General features: G+C 40.6%; 1 protein-coding gene across 5 annotated transcripts in view; it reads left to right on the top strand.

Moving 5' to 3' along the window:
• The window catches only part of NF1 (neurofibromin 1), a 199,382-nt gene that overhangs the window by 26,131 nt on the left and 151,006 nt on the right, over positions 1–22,245 (top strand). The gene's annotated exons all lie outside the window — the stretch shown is intronic.

Raw genomic sequence — 22,245 nt, 5'->3', positions numbered from 1 at the left:
CAGGAAATGAAAAAATGTAATCCTGCTGGGAGACAGTTATTTTCATTAGATTAACTTAACACGCTGGTGTTCCGGGTGTCTGAGGCTGCCTTCTTCAGGAAAGGGAGTTATGCAGCCAGGGAGAGTTTCCATGAAGATGTACACATGTGGCTGCAGGGTGAGGGTGGATTTCACCCCCTTATATTATGTGGTCCCTCTACCCTTCCATCCATGAATTTTATAAAATATAACCCAGAGATTCCTCTCTGCGCTTTAACTGAGCCACGTGCAAGATACAGATAAAGGACCTACTTTCTTTAAATATGTACAAATCAAGAGCAGCCCTCTTGCAAAAACAGGAGTAACAGCAGCATAAACAAGAGGAGAGTCAGACTTCTGCTTCCTGTCCTCTTGCCACTGGTGTCCAAGTACTGTTTCATACACAAAGAATGCTTACAGTGTAGGCAAATGCAAGCTGCTCTCCCCACATCCAACCCCTCCACATAAACAAGCCTCTGGCATCTGCTGAGGACCTATTATTCCTGAACCTAAATATTCTTTTCTTCATTATGCTATGCATTCATGTTTTTGCTCTAGGAGCCTCAGTCGGGGACTGCCTTCCCACTGTTCGAGTCACTAGGGAATATAGATAGCGACAGATCCAGAATAAGCAAATGAGTCTTGCCCAAAAACATTTGCAGTATATGTGTAAAAACACATACAGTGTTTTATATATATCTAACAACCTCAGAGCAGGAGACTCCAGGGAGATTAAGATGGAGAAAATATAAGGAAAACATCCAGCCTGTAAATCAACAGTGGACTTAGCAACTTATTGTATAATCATTGTCAAGCTTACTTTCTTCTCAGCACTGCTTGGGAGAGGATAGTTTTTCCTGTTGTGGACATGATGAAATAAGATGCATACCAGGTGATTTGCACCAATCATGCTGAAGGGAATACTGCCTTACCCTATCTGATCCCCACTGATAACCAAAAGGTGAAGGTAACATACTCTGAGGTGTGACCTTAGACCATCCACAATATGCTGTAACCATTTCTTAAGGGTTAGTCACTTTCATGTCCCGATGAAATATTTCTTGAGGTGTCTGTCTGAGTGGTTTGAGTCTTACCACTGCAGTCCCATGCTGCAGCATATTCTGTTTTGGAGCACTCTGATTTCAGAACTTTCCCTTCTTTGTTTCCTATTTTTTGAAGTTATTTTATTATCTTTTTTTGAAACACAGTTATTCTAAAATCATTGTTAATGTCCTACATAAGTGATATCCCACTTTTCTCAAAGGCACCGTTGCCAGTAGAAGTTGACCTTGATGTTCCTGGCACAGCCTTGCCTTCGGCTCTTGATGAGGGCTATTGCCTAAGCACAGGTGTTGTGAGAGCTCAGAGGAAGAGGATGTTGGGCCCAGCTCAGAGCTTTGAAGTTATTTCAGGCTGGCGGCCAGCTGTAAGCTCACTCAATACTCAATGGGTTTGTCTGAAGTCTGTTTCTAGCAGGCAGATATGTCATTCAGCTGCCACAATGGGTGCTTATCTTGAGGACAGAGCCTCCAGTCCTTTTCAGCATCCCTCCCTTCTCCAGCAATAGGGGCCTATGGCACCCTCCATTAGGATCCCGGAGTGTAACACGCTCTCTGTGTCCGTGGTGGGGAAGACACATTGCACGAGGCCCCACTTTCTGCGCTGTAGCTGGGTTCGCCCAGGACTAGGAGTCCAGGCTCCAGCCCGTTGCACTCAGAAGAGTCCACAGTAAAGGAGGTGATATCACACATAGGCAAGGACAGGGTGACTGAGCCAGAACAGCTTGTGAGCTGAGGTAGTAACTATGCTGGCACCGCACTAGGGGGTTTCTCCCAGGAGACAGACTACAAGCCCTTAATCCATCGTAATGTAAAGCCCTGAACACCTTCCTTGACCTGGTGCTTCTGCTGAGTCTCAGTATAAGTCAAACATTCCTACCTCTTCTATCAAAAGCACAGGGACAGTTAAAATAGCTCCTGCTGCTAGGAGTGATTTCAGAGGAGGTATAAATAAATAGGGAAAAACAAATAAGCCATAGGAGAGGCACTTTGTGAGAACAAAACGTCCCAATAAGGAGACCCTAAAATCAGGGAGCTTTACATATGTGTTGAGGCAAATCCTGAGGGAGATTTGGCTCCTATGGAAGTCACTGGCTCAGCATAACTCTGGACTTGGCCTTCTGTACGTACTGAGAATTCCCTTACGATTTCCTCAAACACAGATAAGATCTGATCTTTTGCCACAATACCAGAAGTTGGCCATTGTGACCAGAAAGTATGCTGAATACAAACAGTAGTGACGAAAATAGTGATGCCAGCTTTATAGGGTTAGATTTCCCAGCATGCTCAGCTACCCTTTTGGCACCCAAGAAAAAGATTTTTTTTGTATGGCTCAGCACCTCAGGGCGCATCTGTACTCTTGAGCTGATTTGCAAAGCAGGCATTGAACTGTAACTCAGTCTTGGCTGCTAGAATCCTGTGGGTACATTCAGCACATCCTTTTAGCTGGCCCGGGGTCACTAGCTAGTTAAAAGCAAAATAACCCATCAGCAAAGAAGAGGCCAGGTATTTTATTGCAAACTAAACTTTAGGGCAGTTTTGCCACTGACTCTGCTTAGCCATCAGGAGATTTTGTACTGTCTAATCCTGTGCTAATCTGGATTACATTTTTATTTAAAGAAATTGACCTCTGGCAGCCACATCACGTCTTTCTGATCCAAGAAGTGAGTACTGAACAGAAGAACAGAAACAAAAGTTCTAACTAAAAAATGTGGGGTGATCAATGTTAGTTCTCAATTAAAAGGCTAAGGAAAGCAGAGGAGCATTATCTTACACAGAGCTTAAAATTTTACCAATAGATTAGGTACCCTAACAGGTCCCATTAGTTCTGTTCCTCAATTAATAAATTAAGAGTTACTAAGTAATCAGCACATTTGCTAAAAAAGTAAGGCATTATTAAAACTCTGGCTTGTTGTTACTAGCAGCCAACCTCTTTTTTTGCGGGGGAGGAAGGAGTACGCACCTCTGTAACAAAAGTAGTAGTCAGTGACATAGGAAATCTATATTTACATCTCTGATTTGACACAACTTTCATGTGTGTCTTTGGGCAAGTTCCTCAACTTCTCTATGCTTCAAACATACTCTAGAACTTCCTTGTCTCCCAAAGATACCATGATGCAGAAGTGGGTGGTGCTCAGATGCCTTTTTAATGAGGCTATTATAGTCATTCTACATACAGAAGTAGATAAAAGCTGGGAATATCAAAGGCATAATCGGTGCTCAGGCACCATTTGCCCTGACTTTCAGTGCATGTCATGCAAGTCTTCGAAGGCCCCTCCCTCTGTAAATACCACTGTAATACATTTTCCTAAATGTTCTCCCATGCCCTCGCTAATTTTAGCCTTTACGCTCCACTGAAAAGGTCACTTCAGCACCCTCAGGTATTTCATGTGCCTGCATAAACTCATGCAGAGCTCACTTAACTGTCTTCATCTTAAAAATAGTAACAAGCCCTAAAAGACCCAGTATTAAACTTCCGGTTTAGGCCTCTGCCTAAAAATAGTCCTTTGATTACATGTGGGCTAGTTATCTGATTTCATACCTGCTGTTCCTGGAATGTCTTTCCTGACCATAAGCACCACCCAGTTATAACCCTTCCTAAATACATGTCCTTAAGGAGACTTCTAAGAGATAAATGATGGGTGTGATGTTGCAAGCCTGACGTTGCTTTGTCCTGAGCCTGAGGAAGAAGCCCTTGGTTCCCATGTGTAAGTGAGATAATTATTGAACAGAACACAACATCATTGGCACAGGTAGTCCAAGTGACTCTGTATTCATACCACCTCTATTTTACATTGGCCAACTTATACTGCTGGTGTTTCCTATTATTACTTCCTTATGAGAGCTGTACCATAGTAGCCCCATGTCTGTAGGTCTGGTAAACAGCTGTACACATCCATACTACACTTTCCATATTAGAAAAAAATGCATTTGAAAATATAGTCCTAATGATTCATGTGGGTAATTCTTCCATTTTAGGCCTCTGGGAGTTAAAAGCCTGGCCAAGGTATCTTGTATGAACAGCAAAGATAGGCTGCTTAGGGCTGTACTGGAGTGCAGTACCTCTAAGGAATACAAGTACCGCGGAGAGACGATGATTCTGAACAAAAAGATGGTGATTTCTCTTTGGTTTTTTGCCATGCTATGCTGGTAGAGAGAGGTCCTCTACCCAATTCTGATCACAGCTACGTTCAGCGCAGGCATTCCAGCATTAGATCAGATCAGAAAAGTGCCTGTTTTCCTTCAGATAAGATGTGAAAGAGGTGGTGACATTACTGACCACTAAAAAAAAAATTCACCTTTTTTGATGAAAGCAAACATACCCTTCTCCCCCCGACAGCCACTTTCCTGGCTGAATTCCAGTTGCTCATCCCTGGAAAGGGTTTGATATCAAGATCCAAGTCATGGTATCCTTTAAAGAGCAGCAAAAACATTATTCCTAGAGCTGCTCCTGGAAACCTACCCTAATGATACAAAGATGGATGGTGTCTAAATATAAGATATATTCTTGATCTACAGATCTGGCCCTTGTTGCCTTAGTAACTCAGCCCTTCACACACATCTGTAAAATATTGCCTGATCTCATAATCTTACAGTTAGTCTTATGGTATTTTCACTTAAAAGCCCCATTTCCTGGAGTCATGTGGTTTTACATAAACCTCAGCTTTCACTTTAATAACAAAAAACAAGCAAATTCTTCATAACTTCAGAAAGAAGAAGAATAAAATAAGCTTTACAAGCATGACTCCATGGGTCCCAAAAGAAGACAATAAAGAACACATCTTGTTTTTATTTAATGATGTTTAATGTACCTTCATGTCACTTTTCAGATGTTTGAATGCATGTAATTAACAGTTCATATATAAGATAATGAGATAGGATTAGGAACTGAGGCAACAAGAAGTTACAGCCACATAAAACAGGAAGATGATTGCAGAGATGGAAGTGGAATCCAAAGTTACCTGTGTCCCACTCTTAAATCCATCTTTCCAACAGCTGACTCTCTGGAAAAGGAACTGCTAACTTTATAGCAGGGAAAGATATTTTATTTGCAAGGCTGAGACTGGGGGCGGTGAACAACACAGAACAATAAGACATGTGAAAGCTGCAGCAAAACCTCAATTCTTTAACAAAATTTCCTCTGTATTTGACTGAGGAACAAAGTCTTTATGAAGCTGGAAAGCTATAAAGTGATGACTGATGGATTCATTGTGTTTGGGACAATTTCAGAAAGCAATTCCTCAAAACTTGCTGGAAGGACAGTTTTTCCACTCTTCCTTAAGCCAGGACCCAGACAGTTCTTTCCCAGAAGTGATGAAAGTAAGCAGCTTTAATTGGACTGTCCTGACACTTTCCAGCAAAAGGGTTCTTCCAATATAGCTCCACCAAACAAAAGCATAATTGTTTGCAGGCCCATAAAAATATTGCTTACAGATGTCGATGAGCAACTTCAGAAAGAGGAAACCAAGTTTTGACAGATGCCAGTCTCTAGTCCCCATCAGGCTGCTGTCATACTCTGATGATTCATACACAAAGTTCATCAAGAGAGGCCTAGAAAGCTGTACATAATGTGTGATTTCCTTCCTCCTCTTCTCAGAGGGCAGCAGTTCACATGTGGCCCAGCTCAGCTGTAGTCTAAGAAGGAGTGTTTCTGCAAGAGAGGTGTCCTGAAGAAGCTGACAGAGGTGCATAGTCAGGAAAAGAAAGAATTGAAGACTCGCAGTTATTTTGTTTTCTGGGACTGCTTGTGTTTCATGTGTTGGTGCTTTCCAAGTTAAAGCAGGGGAAAGAAAACAAGCAAGAAGTTTGTCTCCTAACCTTGGCAGAACCCCTTTCATACCATACGCTGCCATTTACAAATGTACACAAGCCACCTACAAGAAGCCAGGACACTAATGGGTCAGAAAATCCCACATAGTTTGTTTTTCTCTCTCTAGAGCTGACAAATCCTATTTGCAGTGGGATGCATTTGGCTGTTACAGTGCAGAGGGGAGCTGCTGCAAGACTCTCACCTCCTAAGCCAGGGCAAACTGCAAATCCCAGTGTAAACACACCTTGGTGATTTTATTATCTGTTAAAGAGCTACTTCCTCCACTCTGACCTCAGGGCCTCTGCCTTCATGAATAAACACGGAGAGGCCACCAGTGACCGCCAGGACCTTCTTCCAGGACTATGCGGAGGTCAGCAGATACGCTTGCTTAGGGAACCTTAGAGCTGACACCCCCACCTTCCCCATCCAGAAATTCACTGCCTCGGGTTATAGTCAAAGATAGGTAGTGGTGCAGAGGAACCAAAGGGTCTTGTAGCAATGTTAATGTCAACACCTTTGTAGTTACTGAAAAGCCACCAGGATAGGAGTTGACTGGACCTTCTCATGCTCCCTCGCAGGCCTCCCTTTCTCTCATGTCTTCAGACTGCGTAAGAGACTGGACTATCTATCCCTTCATCTCATCTGTATGGCAATCCCTTTGCTCTCAATTTAGTCTCACAATACCTTTTGAGGAAAGCCTGTATTATAATCATTGCAACTATTGAAAAATTAAGCATTACTCAGTAACACACAGTAATCAGTAAACGCTTGCAGGAGCCAGGAATACACTCCAGGATCTGTTGCTTTCTAGTCTCTTGGCAGTTGACACCAAGCACATCTGATGAAGGAGAATAGCAAACATTTGCTAATAACAGAATGCTGTATTTTTGCTGTATTTCTCTTGTTTGCAGGCAATTTCTGTAGTTGTCAAACAGGTGGCAACTTGAAGCTTGACAACACAGAGATCACCATCTTTTCAGAATTATTAGCCAAGTGATATATTTGGAAGACAGTGGCTACCTCAGTTTCTATAGGAGAGGATATTTCCATTTTGAGCTAGGTGACAGCAATAGCATGTATCACCCAGTAGAGAGCACTGCATACCCAGAAAGGACTCTGTCTTGGTTAGAAGACAAATCCTCAGAAATTTGTTATAACAATTTTTTTAATTGACTTTTTTTTTTGACGGGGTTTCTTCTTCCTCCCACACACTTTTTTTTTTTTTTTTTTTGACAATAGGGTAGAGCAAAAATTAGAAACAATTCCCAGTTTCTCAGAAGTTAAACAAACCACAACCAAGGTCATATGTGAATGTAAAAACTCATCAGGGTACACCCAGGATCAGGGCTGGTGTGTATGACTACCAGCCCTACACATTTGAAGTGTGAGGGTGAATATAAAATACTAAGCATATCTTTAAAAAGCTTGTGGCCTTAAAAATAACATGCTCCAGGGTAGTCCTCTTGCTTTTGGTATAGAAATAATTAGAGGTCTTGTTCTCAACCTTTTCTCTAGAAATAAAATACAGTTTTGCTCCCCTTTCTCTGAGATGAGACTCATCTGAGATCATTTTACTCTAGCGGTTGAGTTTTTAAGAATGCCAATGCTTGGTATAAATCACAAGAGTTATCAGTAATCTGTTTTGAAAGAGTGGAGAAAATCAAGCCAGCAGCAAAGCAGCATCTGCAATGAGTGGAGTAAGATCTCCAGAGTGTCTCTGTAGACTGACTTTAAAGAACTATATTGACATTTGATATTTGTTCTGAGATATAAGACAGGCAAATGCAGAAGGTACTGTCTTACCACATCAGACATGAAAGTTGTATTCTAAAGTAGGACAAAGTTTACCTTGGACTCCCCTTTCTGTGCCTCATTTATTTGTTTGTAAATTAAGGGTAACATTTTCTGTTCTTCACAGCTCTGTCTCGTCTATTTAGATTAGTAATTCTTTGGCCTAGAGACGTGTTTGTTAAAAGCTTGGATGCTACTATATTGTACTAGTACAGATAATTCAAACATTTACAGATTTCTATAAACATCCTGAAGGCTATTATCCTTACATTTCTCCATACATGCTACTGACTTACATTTTGATTGACCCATGATTTGAGATAATTTGTTATTCAAAACAGTGGGTTATTTCTGAATGATAAGTAGGTAATAGCATCTGCTGTTGAAGCTGAGAACTATTACAGATTCAGGAAAAAATGAAACTAAAAATCCTCCACACCACCACATTTCTTGTGCATTACTAGACAGAACTGATATCAAAAAGAAGAAACCATTTTCTACACATCACATTGCACAAAGCATCTTCCCAACTGTATATAAAGATTTCGGTTGAGTGGAATCTGGGGTCTGGTAGTGGCTTAGTTTTAATGGTAATTGCTTTCTTGGGCAAAAAACTGCGTAGGACAAGGGCAGTTTAAACAAGTTCTGTATCCACACAGATGGATAGCTTGAATTCATTTCTCCGGAGTCCATTGCCAAAAGAGCTCATGATCTGGCTTGCGTACCCTTCTCTGGACAGTGGCAGTTTTGTTTAGGTCAAGCCCTCCTGGTCTGATTATGCAGATTAGCTGTAAAGAGACACTTCCTTGCCAAGTACAAGGATGTCTGTACGATGTGTATTCCATGGCAGTGGTGAGTATTAAGCCAGGGCAGGACTTTAGCTGATACTGAGTGACTCAGACCTTACCTCTATCACAAGAGAGTCACATTAGAAGACGCAATGCATGTCTTGGCTGTTTCTTCACCAAACACAAGCCTATAAGCAGGCCATTTCCAGCTTCTCTAAGGTCTCATGGGTCAATGAACACAGGAAATTAACCTTGTGAATCCAAGTGGTCATTGCACCATCCACTGGGACACCACAGTAAATGCCCACGTAGTTGTTTTCTCTCTTGAAGCAGGACTGCCGTGCCCATTATATCACAAGTACCAAGCCCTTCCTAGGCTCAGGAAAGTCTCAGGAAATACATCTCACTGCTCAGCAAGGTAGCACCATTGTTGAATTACACTCAGACATGCATGGATAGAGGCATTCTTCCCCACACTTACCCATCTCAGAGAAGAATCAACGTATCAGACTTCCCTTTCTTTACTGGAAATCTTTCTTTGGTATTGATAGGACTCATTAGGATCTGTCCAGTCCTTCTTCAGCTTCCTGTCACTTTGTACTCTGTTAAGCTAGGTTTTCATTCATGATGTTGTGCCGAAGTGTATTCAGAAGTGGGTTCTCTAGACAATAGATGACAATCTCCTTCTGTAATGACACTGAAGTCAGAGAAACAGCATAAGCAAATGGCAGGGCAGATCTAGCGCTGATTGCTGATTTATAGCAAAAACAGAAAAATGTGCACCCACCTAATTCCCTTTTCTGTCTCCAGTGTTCCAACTGTAGTATTTTCACTTGATTAATTGGCCTAAATGAACTGTGCCTTTGGAGTGGATATCAGGACAATTACTTAGCACATTAGAAGCCTGTTAGGTGGCCCATAGCTCTTCTAGGATGTCTTGCTGTTTTGCAGACATGTTCCTGAGACTCATACACAGAGGGGCAATTTCTCAGCTCCCCCAGTCCTGGCGGGATCCTTATTTTAGAAATGCCAATGGCCTAACGAGAAATGGAACAGCTCTCTGAACTGGGACAGCAGCAAACAGATATTTCAGTCTTGTGACGTGCCACATCAGGATCAAAGTTCTTTCTAAACTAAGTCTTCTCACTCCTCTTATCTGCAGTGGACCTTGGATTTTTTTTTTTCTTTCACCTAATGCAATTTAGATGAAGCAATATTTCTTTCCTCTAGACACGTTTCTTCTACTGTGACCACGAGCAGCTAGTCAATAATTAATAGGACCACCAAAACATACCCTGGTAGCTAGTCTACACAGGGAAGCTGTGCAGATGCACAGTAAAATTTGAAATTACACTGAGAATAGTGCTCAGCAATTAATTTCCCCATCTGGGTATTTATTCTGGTACAAAATACTTTTTCTGAGTTGAGGTTTTACCTTTGAAAGGAGGTTGAGATAGTCTCCCCAAAGAGTTCCTTGTCTTTTGGATCAAGAGGTGACAGAAAAGGAAGTAGTATCAATATAATTTTAGTGGTTTAATTATATTTGTATAATTAAAAGGAAACCTGTTTCCACAAGGATCAGTTAACGTGATCTCAGGTACTAAGCTTATGAGCTTTTCGGTTGGACTTTGTTGGTTGCCATATATACATAACACAAAGTGATTTTTATGGCCTCACATAATTAAAATAATAATAAAAATGTCATAAAAAGAAGCAGAAAAATCTCTTATCCTAATAGAGCAGTAAATTATACAGTATAAATATGTAATCTTCCTTTGTAATTCACCTTTAAAGGATACATCTGAGTCTGTTTCTAGCCTGTTTGCTTAATTAGTATTTAGCCATTTATCTCTTAAACTCTGACATTTGTTGACAAAATAAAAAGGAACTCATATCTTCTGTTTAGTTGCATGGCTGTTTCTCCGGTTAACCTTATCTGTACTGAACTTCTGATCAGAGTAATAAAAATGCAGTCTTAGTGAGTGGTGCTTTTAAATTGAGTAGTATCCATCAGAGCAGGTATTTCTGCCCTTTTGCTTTCAAAAGATTAAAGGGGAAATCATTCAAGGCAGAGACCATTTGGCATGCGAAAAAAATAGATTTTTCTGCAGAGTGGACAAGATTTAGGAAGATTATGGATGGGAGAAAGCACAAATAAATCTGGCGGTTCAGATTTTACAGGGGTAGAAGGTAAGGAGAAGTTTCCTGTGTCTGTCAGAAACACACAGTGACAGCTTTCTTCTCCCAGCTTTAAATCATCCTAAACTCCTGTCTTTGATTATTGTTTCTAGTATGCCTCCTTAAAAATGCTCCCTTTTTTGGGAGCATGATTCTACACAGTATATCATAATTTATAGCAGCATAAAACACATTTGTTCATCATGATGAATGGGATCCGCAGGGCACGCTTCCATGACTAACACTATTCATTTCAGTGGGACATAGGCCAGGTCTACTCTTTGAGCCCTCAGTCGGAGTTTCTTTCCAAAGTAGCAGTTCATCCATAACTCTCTTCTTATACTTCACAATTACAAAAATTCTGAGCACTGGCAATGCAATAATAATTTCTGCCTTAGCTCTCCTCACTCTAACTTCTTCAGCATCATACAGCTCAGATATAGCAGCTAAACTCAGAGCGTCAGTGCCCAATTGTAATTTGAGCTATGACCTGTCTGGGTTTAAAAAAAAATGTATGCATGTGTTTTACTCATACCACATTACTGTAATTTTTGCCAGACTGAAAATTATACTCAAGGCCTTACTGGTTCAGGGACTGGACTCAGAAATACATTTTATTTTAGAAAGAGGATGTTTTCTAAAGTGGATTTAAAATGCAACAATCCTATTATCATTCATTTTGAGTAATCCCAGCCTGAATGTAAATAGACCTGTTCTTTCCCAATTCAGTTTAGATTCTGAAACCACTGTGGCTTTGAAATATTAGTTACTGCCAGTTTTAAATGATTCGTAATGCACAAAAATGTATTCTTTTGCTGGTATCTCACTTCATATGTTGTAGCAACGAATTTGTTTTGTTTTTAAGAGTTCAGTTTCATAAGTCTTTGATAGTAGGAATGTTACTCAATTAGCCAGAGAGCAGGTCTCCTTTTCTTCCCTAGAGATGAAATGTAGAATAGGTGTTCTATTGTAACAAAAACCAAGACTTATTCCATATCTGCACTTACAAAAGAGACAAAGCATCCCTCAGGATATTATTCACTATTAGTTTCTGCCCTCTATGGACCAACTTTAGCAACTAGCGCTCTTTCTAATTTAAGGCTGGTACAGAGATAAGCAGGGATATTTAGCCAATGGAGCTGAAGTTCAGAAAGATACTGTCCTCTCACATGCCAGGATCCAAACCAACTGTGGTGAGCCATGTTAACTAAAAACTCCTTTTTGAATAAGAAAGTCTTAAGTACAGCAAAGATATACTTTTCTTTCCAAAAGAAAGAATAAAGTAAGTCATTGGCACTTAAATCTTCACAGATGGTCGTGAATGGTGGCACCTGATGTTAGTCTGGAGGGCATGTATCCCTTACAGTTCTCATTCTTACATGAAGACTCTTGGAGGTTTAATAAATCAAAGATCTCCTGACTTTTACTGTCGTGACCCAACCACAATACCTTCTTTCAATACAATCCTTCCATGGCTTCATACAAGCTCCAGAAAGCACTAAAATAAAGTCTGTGAGTTAGCAAAGTCTTTCACCATTTTTCAATACAAAATTAATAGGAAGCTGTAAAGTCCCTCAATAGGAAGTCTGTTCCTTTTGTAAATCAACTATCTCGGTGTTTACCTGTGTCCATAGAGGGAGAAAAGCATGTAGGATTTTAAGGAGAGTTCAAAATTATATAGGATATTAATTTTTGCTGGAAAATGCTGTCTTCAGGGACAGCTTGGGGAAGATGTTAGCCAAGATGTTACTTCTAAACTAATGTCCAGCTTCTAAACTAATTCTTCATTTGACCCTAGAACAGCTTTGTACTCAAAATGAATTTCATCCCCCAGATCTTTACCTGCCCAGTCTCTTTCAGTTATGGTTTGTCTTCCCGGCCAAGACACTCAGCAGCAGTTTGGGGATACTTCACAGACTTTACAGGAGAACGCAGAGCTTTATTGACTTAAATATGCTGTATTTGACTATCTCATCAAACCTTATGTTGCTGACTGGGAGGGGAAAGAGGAAGTGTGCCTAAAACTAATTTCTGCCTTCACTTCTATGCATTACATGGCAAAAATATCCTAGCACTTTCATAACTATGCCCAGTCCTATGCTTCTGTCTTTCTTAGCTACCACTAGAAAATAGCTATCATTTTGTGCTCAGCTTAGAAACACCAAGGAAGGCAGATTTACATACACAAAGGGCTCCATTAAGAAGACTTCACTCTGCAGGTTTTTCTTCTTTCATTATCTTATTTCCGTGTACACAGAGAAACATGCAGGCAGAAAGTGTAGCTATTCTACGTGTGAATGGAAAGCCACCATTAACTGCACATACACAAGTTAATGTTGTGTTGTCACTGAGATGTCTGAAGAAATGTGAAGTGCACTCCCATTATGTGGGGAAAAGTTAATCATGTAGTGTGCAGACAAACTGAACTATCTGTAATGTTTGTGTAAACTAAGAAATGAGGTCAGAGAGGTGGGATTATGAGTCTGTCATGGAGCCCCAGCCTAGCAACTCTGATATAACTACCCATAAATGACTATTTTTCTCTTTCATACAACACAGAACTCAGCCATCTGGAATAAAGGTGAGCATTCAGGGTCTTTATATCTACATTAGAAATTAGTAAGATTTGTCCTAGAACTTCTCGCTGGAATTCAGCTATACAGGGCATAACTTTGCTGATAACTAATATTTTTGTTATGATAACTTAAACAAAGTTACTGATTACTTATCTCGAGTTTACACTGGCTTTCCTTTCATTCTAGTACATGAATAATTAAAGTTGTTCTGAAATAGCCTATTGCATCTGGATTTATGTGCTGTATAGAGTGGTGTTTGTAAAGCAAAATTATTCCTGTGCGGAAACCAGCATCACACGTAAATCCCATTTGCCTTACTCGGGTAGTTGTAAGCTGAAGTCATTACTTGTATAACCATTGTCTGTCTGACACCTTTACCAGATTTCCCATGGGATCTTATATAACCTCTATACTTTATGAGAATTTTGTAATATGTAAGGAAAAGAGGTCATGGGATTAATCCACCCTGTTTCTGAATTGTTCTAATGGAAGACTTCATTCAGGTTCAATATTAAAAAATAAATTACACAAAAGACTCAGCAGTGTTCTTCGGTCTCTCCCCAAGTGATTCAACTAAACCACCATATGTGAATGTGGAAGATAAATATTGTTTTCAGAGTATTTCCAGAAAAATATCTTCCTTCTAACTGGAGTTGCAGTTTTCCCTAGGACTTGCTACTTTCTGAAGCAGAGCTTTGATCTTTTTCTGGTGCCCACAGGCAGCCACTGAGGGCCTGCTTCTGTGTGCAGAGGCTAGGCAGTCGGAAGCGGGCAATCACCGGGGACCATTTGGCAAATGCTCCATACATCTTTAGGAACTCCTTCTTCTGCTCCTTGTCTTAAAGCTAAACAGGGTGCCTTGAGGAGATGGAGCTAGCAGAGAGCTGTTTAGCACTAGATTTTCAGATGAAAATCTGCTTAGCTCCTTGATATTTACACCAAGAGAATCTAACCTCGTAATTTTAGTGCTTGTGTAAAAGAGACTTTGGCAGTTAAAGCACAGATTTTTCCAGGGCAGCAGAGCATGGCGTTTACTTTGGAAGCAAGAGAAGTACATTGTCTGACACGTGCCATCCTGCTTCCCCTCCGTAGTTACTCTCAAAGAGTCTCAGTTCCTTATCAAAGGCTGGGCTGTAACAGCATCTGTCTGTCCAGACTGCTGCAGCGCTCCCCAGCTAGGCAGCTGCGCTCCAGAGGGAGGCCTACTGCCCCCAGGGCTAGTCTGCTGCTGGAAAACAGGAGGGGCTTCATGGTTAGCTTGAATTGCCTTTACTTTGTCTCCTCTTAATTGATCGGCTGCTGTTACTTAAGAACAGCTGGGAGGGAATTGATATCAGCCTGGGATAGGCTTAATTGCAGTTAAGTCCAAGTGCTGTCCCTTATTTTCTCAGTTCCTAACTTCTTCTTGGGCCCTCTTAAGGGAAGAGGTCTTCTGGGACATGTTCTACCTTGTGCCCTTCCCCACAAGCACTGCTTCTCTGCTGGCTGTGTACTGGTGTTCAGTGATCCCCCAGACCAGGCTGCCTGCTGCAGCTCCCCTGCCTGTAAGTCATTTGTGTGTCTCTTGTGCTTCTGGAAATGGTAATATCAAAGTGATTTAGTAGCTTTGGTCTCCAAACCTGGGTTGCTCAGACATCCAGGCCCTTTAGAAAGTGCTGCTATGAGCAAACTGAAGGGAGGATAAATATGCTTTGGGGGCAGATGAGTGGGGTTTTTTTCCCCTTAGCTTCTTAGAAAAGTGTGGAACCTCTCTCTGCAGAGTATAACTGAGGATTACCCAAAGGCCCCTGAGTCTCTCTGTGCTATAAGGAGCATCAGCAGCTTTGTAGCTCATCTGTCCTGGTGCTTCTTAACTGGGTTTAATGTCCTCAAGTCACAATGCCACATGCAGTTTCTATTTCAGCTAGTGAGGTGTCTTCCCTGATGTGCTAGCATGAGCTGTCCGGAGTTAATCACACAGTGCTAGTCTAGAAAAGTTCCCAGAGGTACCACTTTTTTTCCAGAGCTATGCAATGCAGATATAAATGTCTTTAATGTTTAGGCATATCTGGAAAAAGCAGCTGAGCCCTGCTAAACTTCTTGGGAATGCAGTGTCCCTCTCCCTGGTAGCCTATGAATGAGGTGCTGTGCTTTAAGAAGTTATTTCCGTGTCCCTGAGACAAACGGTATGCCTGGCCATTTTGATGGGCTTAGGTTTTTACAATGCTCAGAACTAGAAACTCCAGGAGGATGTTGTGGATCAATCAGTTGTGAGGCTCGCCTTGTGGTATGCCTCTGCATCAGAGCAGGCTTGTAGACATTTAAATAGTTATAAATACTATTACTAATGAGGTAGCTTTTGTACCTGCTCTAAAATTATTCTTGAGGTCCCGGAGAGAACATTAAAACAAAATAGCAGATGCTGGTAGAGTTAGGAGAAGCAGGCTGAGACTTCATGGAGGTGATTTACTTTTGGAATAGCTGTGACAGTGTGTTCAGAATTGGTGAAGGTGAGGGAAGCAGTCCAGGGTGTCTTGGGCAAGTTTTCTGAGCATTTAGAGAATTGTGTGTGTTTGTGAAACTCCAAATTAATAAGCTGTACAACAAGTAGCTGAACTGTAATTCAGTGTTTATTTGTGCCTACTAGAGTTGCAAGATTCAGCAAGGTAACAGCTGTAATTCTGGCCTAGTTGAAATTTATTAGTAGCAAAATTCTAGTTTCAGGGAAACGAGGAGTCTGTGTACTTTTGGTCAACGGACTTCCTGCTGAGTCCATGTTTTTGTTGCAGAAAACGCTTATATGGCAGCTTTTATTCATGGATTTGAAGCAGGCAGTATCTTTTTAAACACGTAGAAACTGGTGTGCAGATTTCTTAAAAGTCATAAACTAAAAGATAAAACAAAAAATGCAATCTAGGCTTTACTCCTGGACTGTGATGAGGCTGAATGGCACTAGCTTGGCAGCTGCTAGACTAGGAACAGAAATATCCTCAGAGTAGGAGAAAATCCAGAGTAGAAGGGTTTAGCTGAATAACTGCACTGCATGCATGGAAATCCCTTAGCCTAGCAGAGTCAGGCAGCTACCCTTGGGGAGAGCAGCAAGATACAAGTTTTCATAGTGCCCAGCACAACAGTAAGTTACTGAGTTCCTCCTCAGTGTGTTTTCTTAGAAATGTCCACCTTCCTTTTTCCCATTTTGACTACCATCTGTCTTTTGTGTCTGTGTCGCTATCATACTTTCTTGTTTAAGTTTGACATTTGCTATTACCTAGTGATTCTCCGTTATTTGTTTATATCTTTCTGTCTTTTATTGCTTTATATTTCTGCTCCCGTCAGGAAATTTTGTAAATGATTGCATCATCCCTTTTTCCTGTTAATTCTCTTTGCTGCCTACCCCTTGCTCGGGCGGCAGTGCTTGCAATTGCTGGATAACGGAAACAGTGTGTCAGCATATTGCAGAATTAGCTCTGCTTCCTGCGCCCTCTACTCAGTTCCTGTTAACTTAATTGATTTTTCTTTAATATTCAGAGTACACTTCAGTAAGGTATTGCAAAATACTTTATAGGCGTTAATTACAGGCACAACAGGAATACCTGAATGGCTAGTAATACTGCTTTTTTTGCCATGCAGAATATATTTCTACATGACTGAACAGTTCTAGGCACAGCTCTGCTTGGCCCCAGCAACCAGTTCATCCCATTGAAGATCTTACATCTGACACCTTTTTAAAAGTAGCCTCAGGGAGCCATTTGGAGATCATAACAGTGATAAGAGTGGGTCCGGCACTGAAAAGGGTTTTTTGTTTGTTTTCCTGTAGAAAACAAATTAGAGAAGTGGGAAGAATTTCCTTACAAGCATGAGGCTTCAAATTTGAAAGGAGAAAAAAAAAACTTTTTTCCTTCTCTGAAATGATTTTTCAAGTAGTGATTCATGTTAAACAATATTATATGAAACTAATAGCAAAATTTACATGCAATAGTATGTGGCTACTTGTCGTTACCTATCGTTTAGACACTGTATGTAAATTTTGCATGGGTACAGAGAGACACAGCACTTTCACATGGCACTCAGGAACGTGCAGTAGCTGCCTCTTCTGTTCTTTGAGGTTTAGTTTGCAATAAATTTGTTTACAGATGGGTTATTTGGGAAAGCTGTTGCGTTCCTGTAAAACCTGATGACAAAGTCAGGAATTCTAGAAATATCTTTGGGTGTTGATTCTTACGGAAGCATGCAGGCATCTCTTCCATAAAGACTTTCATCCTAGTCAGTGCAACAAAGTGGGAACATATCACTTAAGTTTCTTCTCTCTTTCATGAGTTGTTTTAGGAATTGGGTGTGATTTATAGAGAGCTGTGTGGCACTGAACCATCTAGGCTCAAGCTTGTTAATATGTAAAAAGGCATGCAAGTGTTATTCTTGAAGTGTTCCACAGTAGTACACTGGGGCAGCATCTTTTCAAGGTTGCAGGTGTGAGAAGCAGAGGCGAACAGAAATGTTTGTAGAGGGTGCAAGGTCTCTTTCAGTTGTTTATTGGGGCGGGGGGTTGTGTTTTTGTTAGCAATGCCTGTCTTATAATAAACAATCCTTTCTCTGCAGTTTGCATTCTGAGCAGACAAGAGGCTCAAAGGCTAGTTTGCAGATTGGGAACAGAGGGGTGGAGAGATGAAGTGTTCAGTTTCCAGAATGGTGCAGAACTCGACTTGACATGAGTTGAAGCTGAGGTTGCTCATTGTGTCAGGAGTTCAGGCTTTAGATAATGTCCCAAAGTCATACAGGGACAAATATTGATAATCAACCACGTTAATTCTGGTCTCTGACCTGCCAACCCAGTGATGCCTTCCAGTCCAGCTCAGCTAGAAAGGGACAGAAAACACAGGAGTCCTGATGCTTCAGGTATGGGCCATATGATCAAATTTAATTCTTTAAGTTCTTTGCTCTTCACTCATCTTGCCCAAGAGAAAAGAGATTTCAACTACTTGGACATATGACTTATATGATATTCCTCCTACCTTTTATTGACAAAATCTGGATTTTTTTTTTTCCTGTTGTTCATTCTGGGGTCCCCCCAACTCCTATAAAATCTCCTGTTCCTGCAGATCATAATGAGTCACCAAACTGCTTTGTGGAAGCCTTTGACCCTAGCTCTTGGTTCACTGGTCAATTCTAAACAGCACACCTAGAACACAAAGGTGCTACTTTGCTCAGTTTAGCACTTCTCTTTATGAGCTGTTTTTCAGCAAGATCAGACTGTTTACAGCAGAGTGACACCAGCAAAACATACATAAATCTACAGAGTGTCTCCATGCTTCTCAACATTCCAGGTGTGCAGTTTATTCCCTCTGTTCCAGCCTGTACACTCACGCTGCTAATGGCCCTGGCACACTTTCTAGCTGCATGTTGTTCCAAGGTTGTAAAATAATAATTTCCTTTGTCAGGCAGAGCTATTAAATACATACTTTAAAATCACAGCTGTCTACATCCACCTTCTTAATTCTTGCTGATGTTGTGATATTAGTAGCAGTTTGCTTTCTGGTTAGGAATCTCCAATGGGAAGTGCTAATACTGTCTTGGGACAAACTTCCCAGCAGAGGCTGCAGAATGGAGCACACAATGCTCTAGCTGATCCACCTGACTCTCCATTTAGATGGAGCACATGTGTGTAAATTAGAAAGCTCCCTGGCAGAAAACTTCATGCCTTGTTGCTATTCTTCACTCGTGTGCAAGTTGAGGTGGGTTGTGCCTTGCTCTAATTCATATGCATTTGGGGGCACGAAACTTTCCTGTTCGTCCTTCAACTGGGCAATATCAAAAGCCTTGCTAATGATACATATATTTAGAACACAGGAGGGAGGGGAAAAAAAGGAGAATGCACTTGCTTTGTTTTGGTACAGTTTTCCTCTGAAAAATGCTGCTACAGCATGAGTCATTAAGTAGCAGGACAACACATACACTTTCCATTTCCTTGCAAGCAAGGTTTTAGTTCTTAAGGAAATTCTGTCCTGTTGGCTTTGTTCTGTAGTATTCCTTAGAAAGCAGGAAGCTGATTTATGATGTTTGGAAACAGTGTTTGGGCAAAGCTTCCTGGAAATTAGGCCTTGGTGTCTGGGCTGAGCTTTCTAGAAGAGTTTACTTGCATGTTACTAGGGATTGTCTCTGTTCTTTTGTACATGTGTGAATAAAGCAAGCTACGCTGCAAATATGCTGGAATAGTACGCTGTTTCTCTTTCACTGTGAGTCTGACATGTAAGCGTTGTGGCTTGACAGTGGTGTAGCAGTATAGATACAGAGCAGTAGGGATATTTACAGCCTTTTTAGTATTCACTAGTATTAGTATTATTAGTAGTACTAATATTAAAGAGTATTAGTATTTACTAGATTAATTGGTTGGGTTTTTTAAAGGTACTTACAATCTTTTTAGTAGTAGAATTCCTTCTGCCTTCTCAAAGGCTTTGGTTTTCACCCAAGAAAACAAGGACACAAACAGAAAATGAACCTGCCGTTTCTGCTCCCCCAATGAGACAGACTACTGAAGCAGAAAAATACATTTTCATTCCAAGATACTCAAGTCTCTAAAATGCTTAAAATGCTTTCAGTGTGCCTGAGAATCAAAGTTAGCACCCAGTTAGAGGGCTGTTACTTCTCATCTCTAAGCAAAATCTTTGGAGATCTGAGAGGATCTGCAGCCTTCATCTGAAGACTGGCTGCAGCATTTCTCATATCTGTCACCCACAGAGAAATTGGGGTGCTTGGCAATTCTGTAAAATGGTTAATTTATAAAAGGCCAGTGGCCATGTGAGGAAGAGAATTTGGGTCTTCTGATTTCAAGCTGCAGAATCCCTGCCTGCTACATCATATGCCTTATGTAATGTTTGGTGTGACGAAGAATGGCTTTACCAAAACAGTACTTTGAAAGAGTGAGGGAGTAAAGCGCAAGGTTCTATTTATACATGATGCAGAGCATCTTAATCTAGGGCAGCCACAGCCTGTGGCAACCATGGATGTGTTTTGCAGTCAGAACTCTATTTTCAATATCCTTTACCATGCAAGGAGCAGGAGAACACGAGCACCACCATATGCTTTTGACCTTTGTAAATACTAATGATTCGATGATCTCAAGCAGCACCCTACAGTAAGTTTCATCAGACGTTTTCTGCGTTTGCTGGAGTCTTTATCTCCAGTCTATGAAGAGGCTTTGCGTAAAAGGATTCATCTGACTGCTTTGGAGCAAGGAGCTCCACGTTCCCCAAAGAAAGAACAGAACCTTTTTTCCCCTTCTCAAAGGAGAAGAGATTTTATGAAACTTTTCTCTTTCAGAAAGGGCTAGGTACATAAATGCCTAAGTAAACAGGAGCTACAGAGGTGAGAAGCAGGGCAAAAATCCAAGGATAGTTATCTTTTCAAGTTCTCTCTGTTGATTGCCTCTTTAAGACACAAGTTTAACCTGTGCCTATGTGTATATATACCCAAACTAAATATGCTTTCATACAGCTTGGCCTCTTATGCCTTTTCTGCTCTATGACCCCTGAAAACTGGCTTAAACAGCTTTTCACTTGCATAGCACCACTTTAACAGAATACTGATTTGCAGGAGGTAGACAGCCAGATCATATGTTTTATGAGTTTTTAGCGCTGGATCAGGCTACGTTTAGCGCTGGATCAGACTATGTTTAAGGCTGTTTACGCCACAAGACTACATTTCTAGGGCCGCTTCTGATTTCACTGAAAATATGTATATCTGAACTGGATCCCTTGGACTGCAATTCTGGCACAACAATCAAGCCACTAGTTTGTTTTTTTTCATTTAGGGTATATGAATGTAATCAAGCATGGATATCTGGCATGAAAATGTCAAGCTTTTTAGAACAATCCTCGAAATATTGTGCTCATGCTTGTTTGACTCTGAGCCTGTAATTAGCTCACCATAGATACTATTGAGCAGATATTTCTGTAATGTTCAGTAGTCATAAATTGTAAGGGTGTCTTATGAGAGGGCTTGTTTGTGTTGTCCCAAGTCTTGTACAGTTGTTTTGTCAATGTCAAGAGCTAATATACTACTTTATACCAGTATAAATGATAAGTTTCACAGCTATTGTCAACAAATAGCATTTTTTTTAATCTAGAGCCTGCATTCTAGCTGGATTATCCCTCCTGTCCTGCATCCTCCAAATCTTCAGGTTCTGAGTAGTATTAAAGGGAACAAGTTTTGAAATAGATAGAAATGTCCAGTAGTCGCTGCTTAGAATGACGGCAGCTTTCAGTAACTGATTAACAAGCAGCAATAACATTTAGGAGTAAATATTTGTTTATCTTGTTAGAGCTGTAGATAAGCTGGGCAAGAGGGGAAGGTAGTGTCACTCAGATGCTTTGAAAGTATTGTCTTAGTTGATTTTTCTTCTATATTTGAATCATTTTTATTTCCTACTAATTGCTATCTCTGCACATCTATGCAAACTCTTAGATTAGTTAAGACACAAGAACTAAAACATATTTTGTATTTAGCATATACTCTGTAAGCCAAGTCTTCCTCCTTTTAATCTTTACCTCTGAAATAAACTGCCAAGCAGAACACACTTGAGTTGCCTTCTACTGTTCTAGTAAAAATGTTTTACTCCTAAAATGTATGGAAGCATATAGCAGTAACTTCTAACTTCCTTAATTTACTTCTCTAGATTTCCACTCTCATTACCCTCAACTTTTTTCTCTTTGCCATTTGACTTTTGTTTCCTCCATTCAACTGTCATCTACTCTTCTCCTAATAGCGTGCGGAGCTACTACCATCTAGGGAATAGCATTGACAGTGGACTAAACTCTGAGCAACTCTTTGAATACAAACAGAATCACAGTAACTAAAATGTTTTATACAGTAACTTGCCCTTCAAACAGCATGTATATGTCCACATACACAGGTGTTATTTCATGATTGGGGGAGGGAATAGCAATTAGTTTCAAATAGGGTTAATGTTGTATGTTAATAAAAGGAGCTCTTCAGCGGTATTTCTAATGCCAAACAAAATATTCCTAAATGTTGACAGGGTGAAATGATATTTT

Source organism: Struthio camelus, chromosome 16, assembly GCF_040807025.1.
Source record: "Struthio camelus isolate bStrCam1 chromosome 16, bStrCam1.hap1, whole genome shotgun sequence".
In the NCBI taxonomy this organism is placed as follows: Eukaryota; Metazoa; Chordata; class Aves; order Struthioniformes; family Struthionidae; genus Struthio; species Struthio camelus.
The sequence above is the reverse complement of the archived record's forward strand: the minus strand, read 5'-3'. Positions and strand labels throughout refer to the sequence as shown.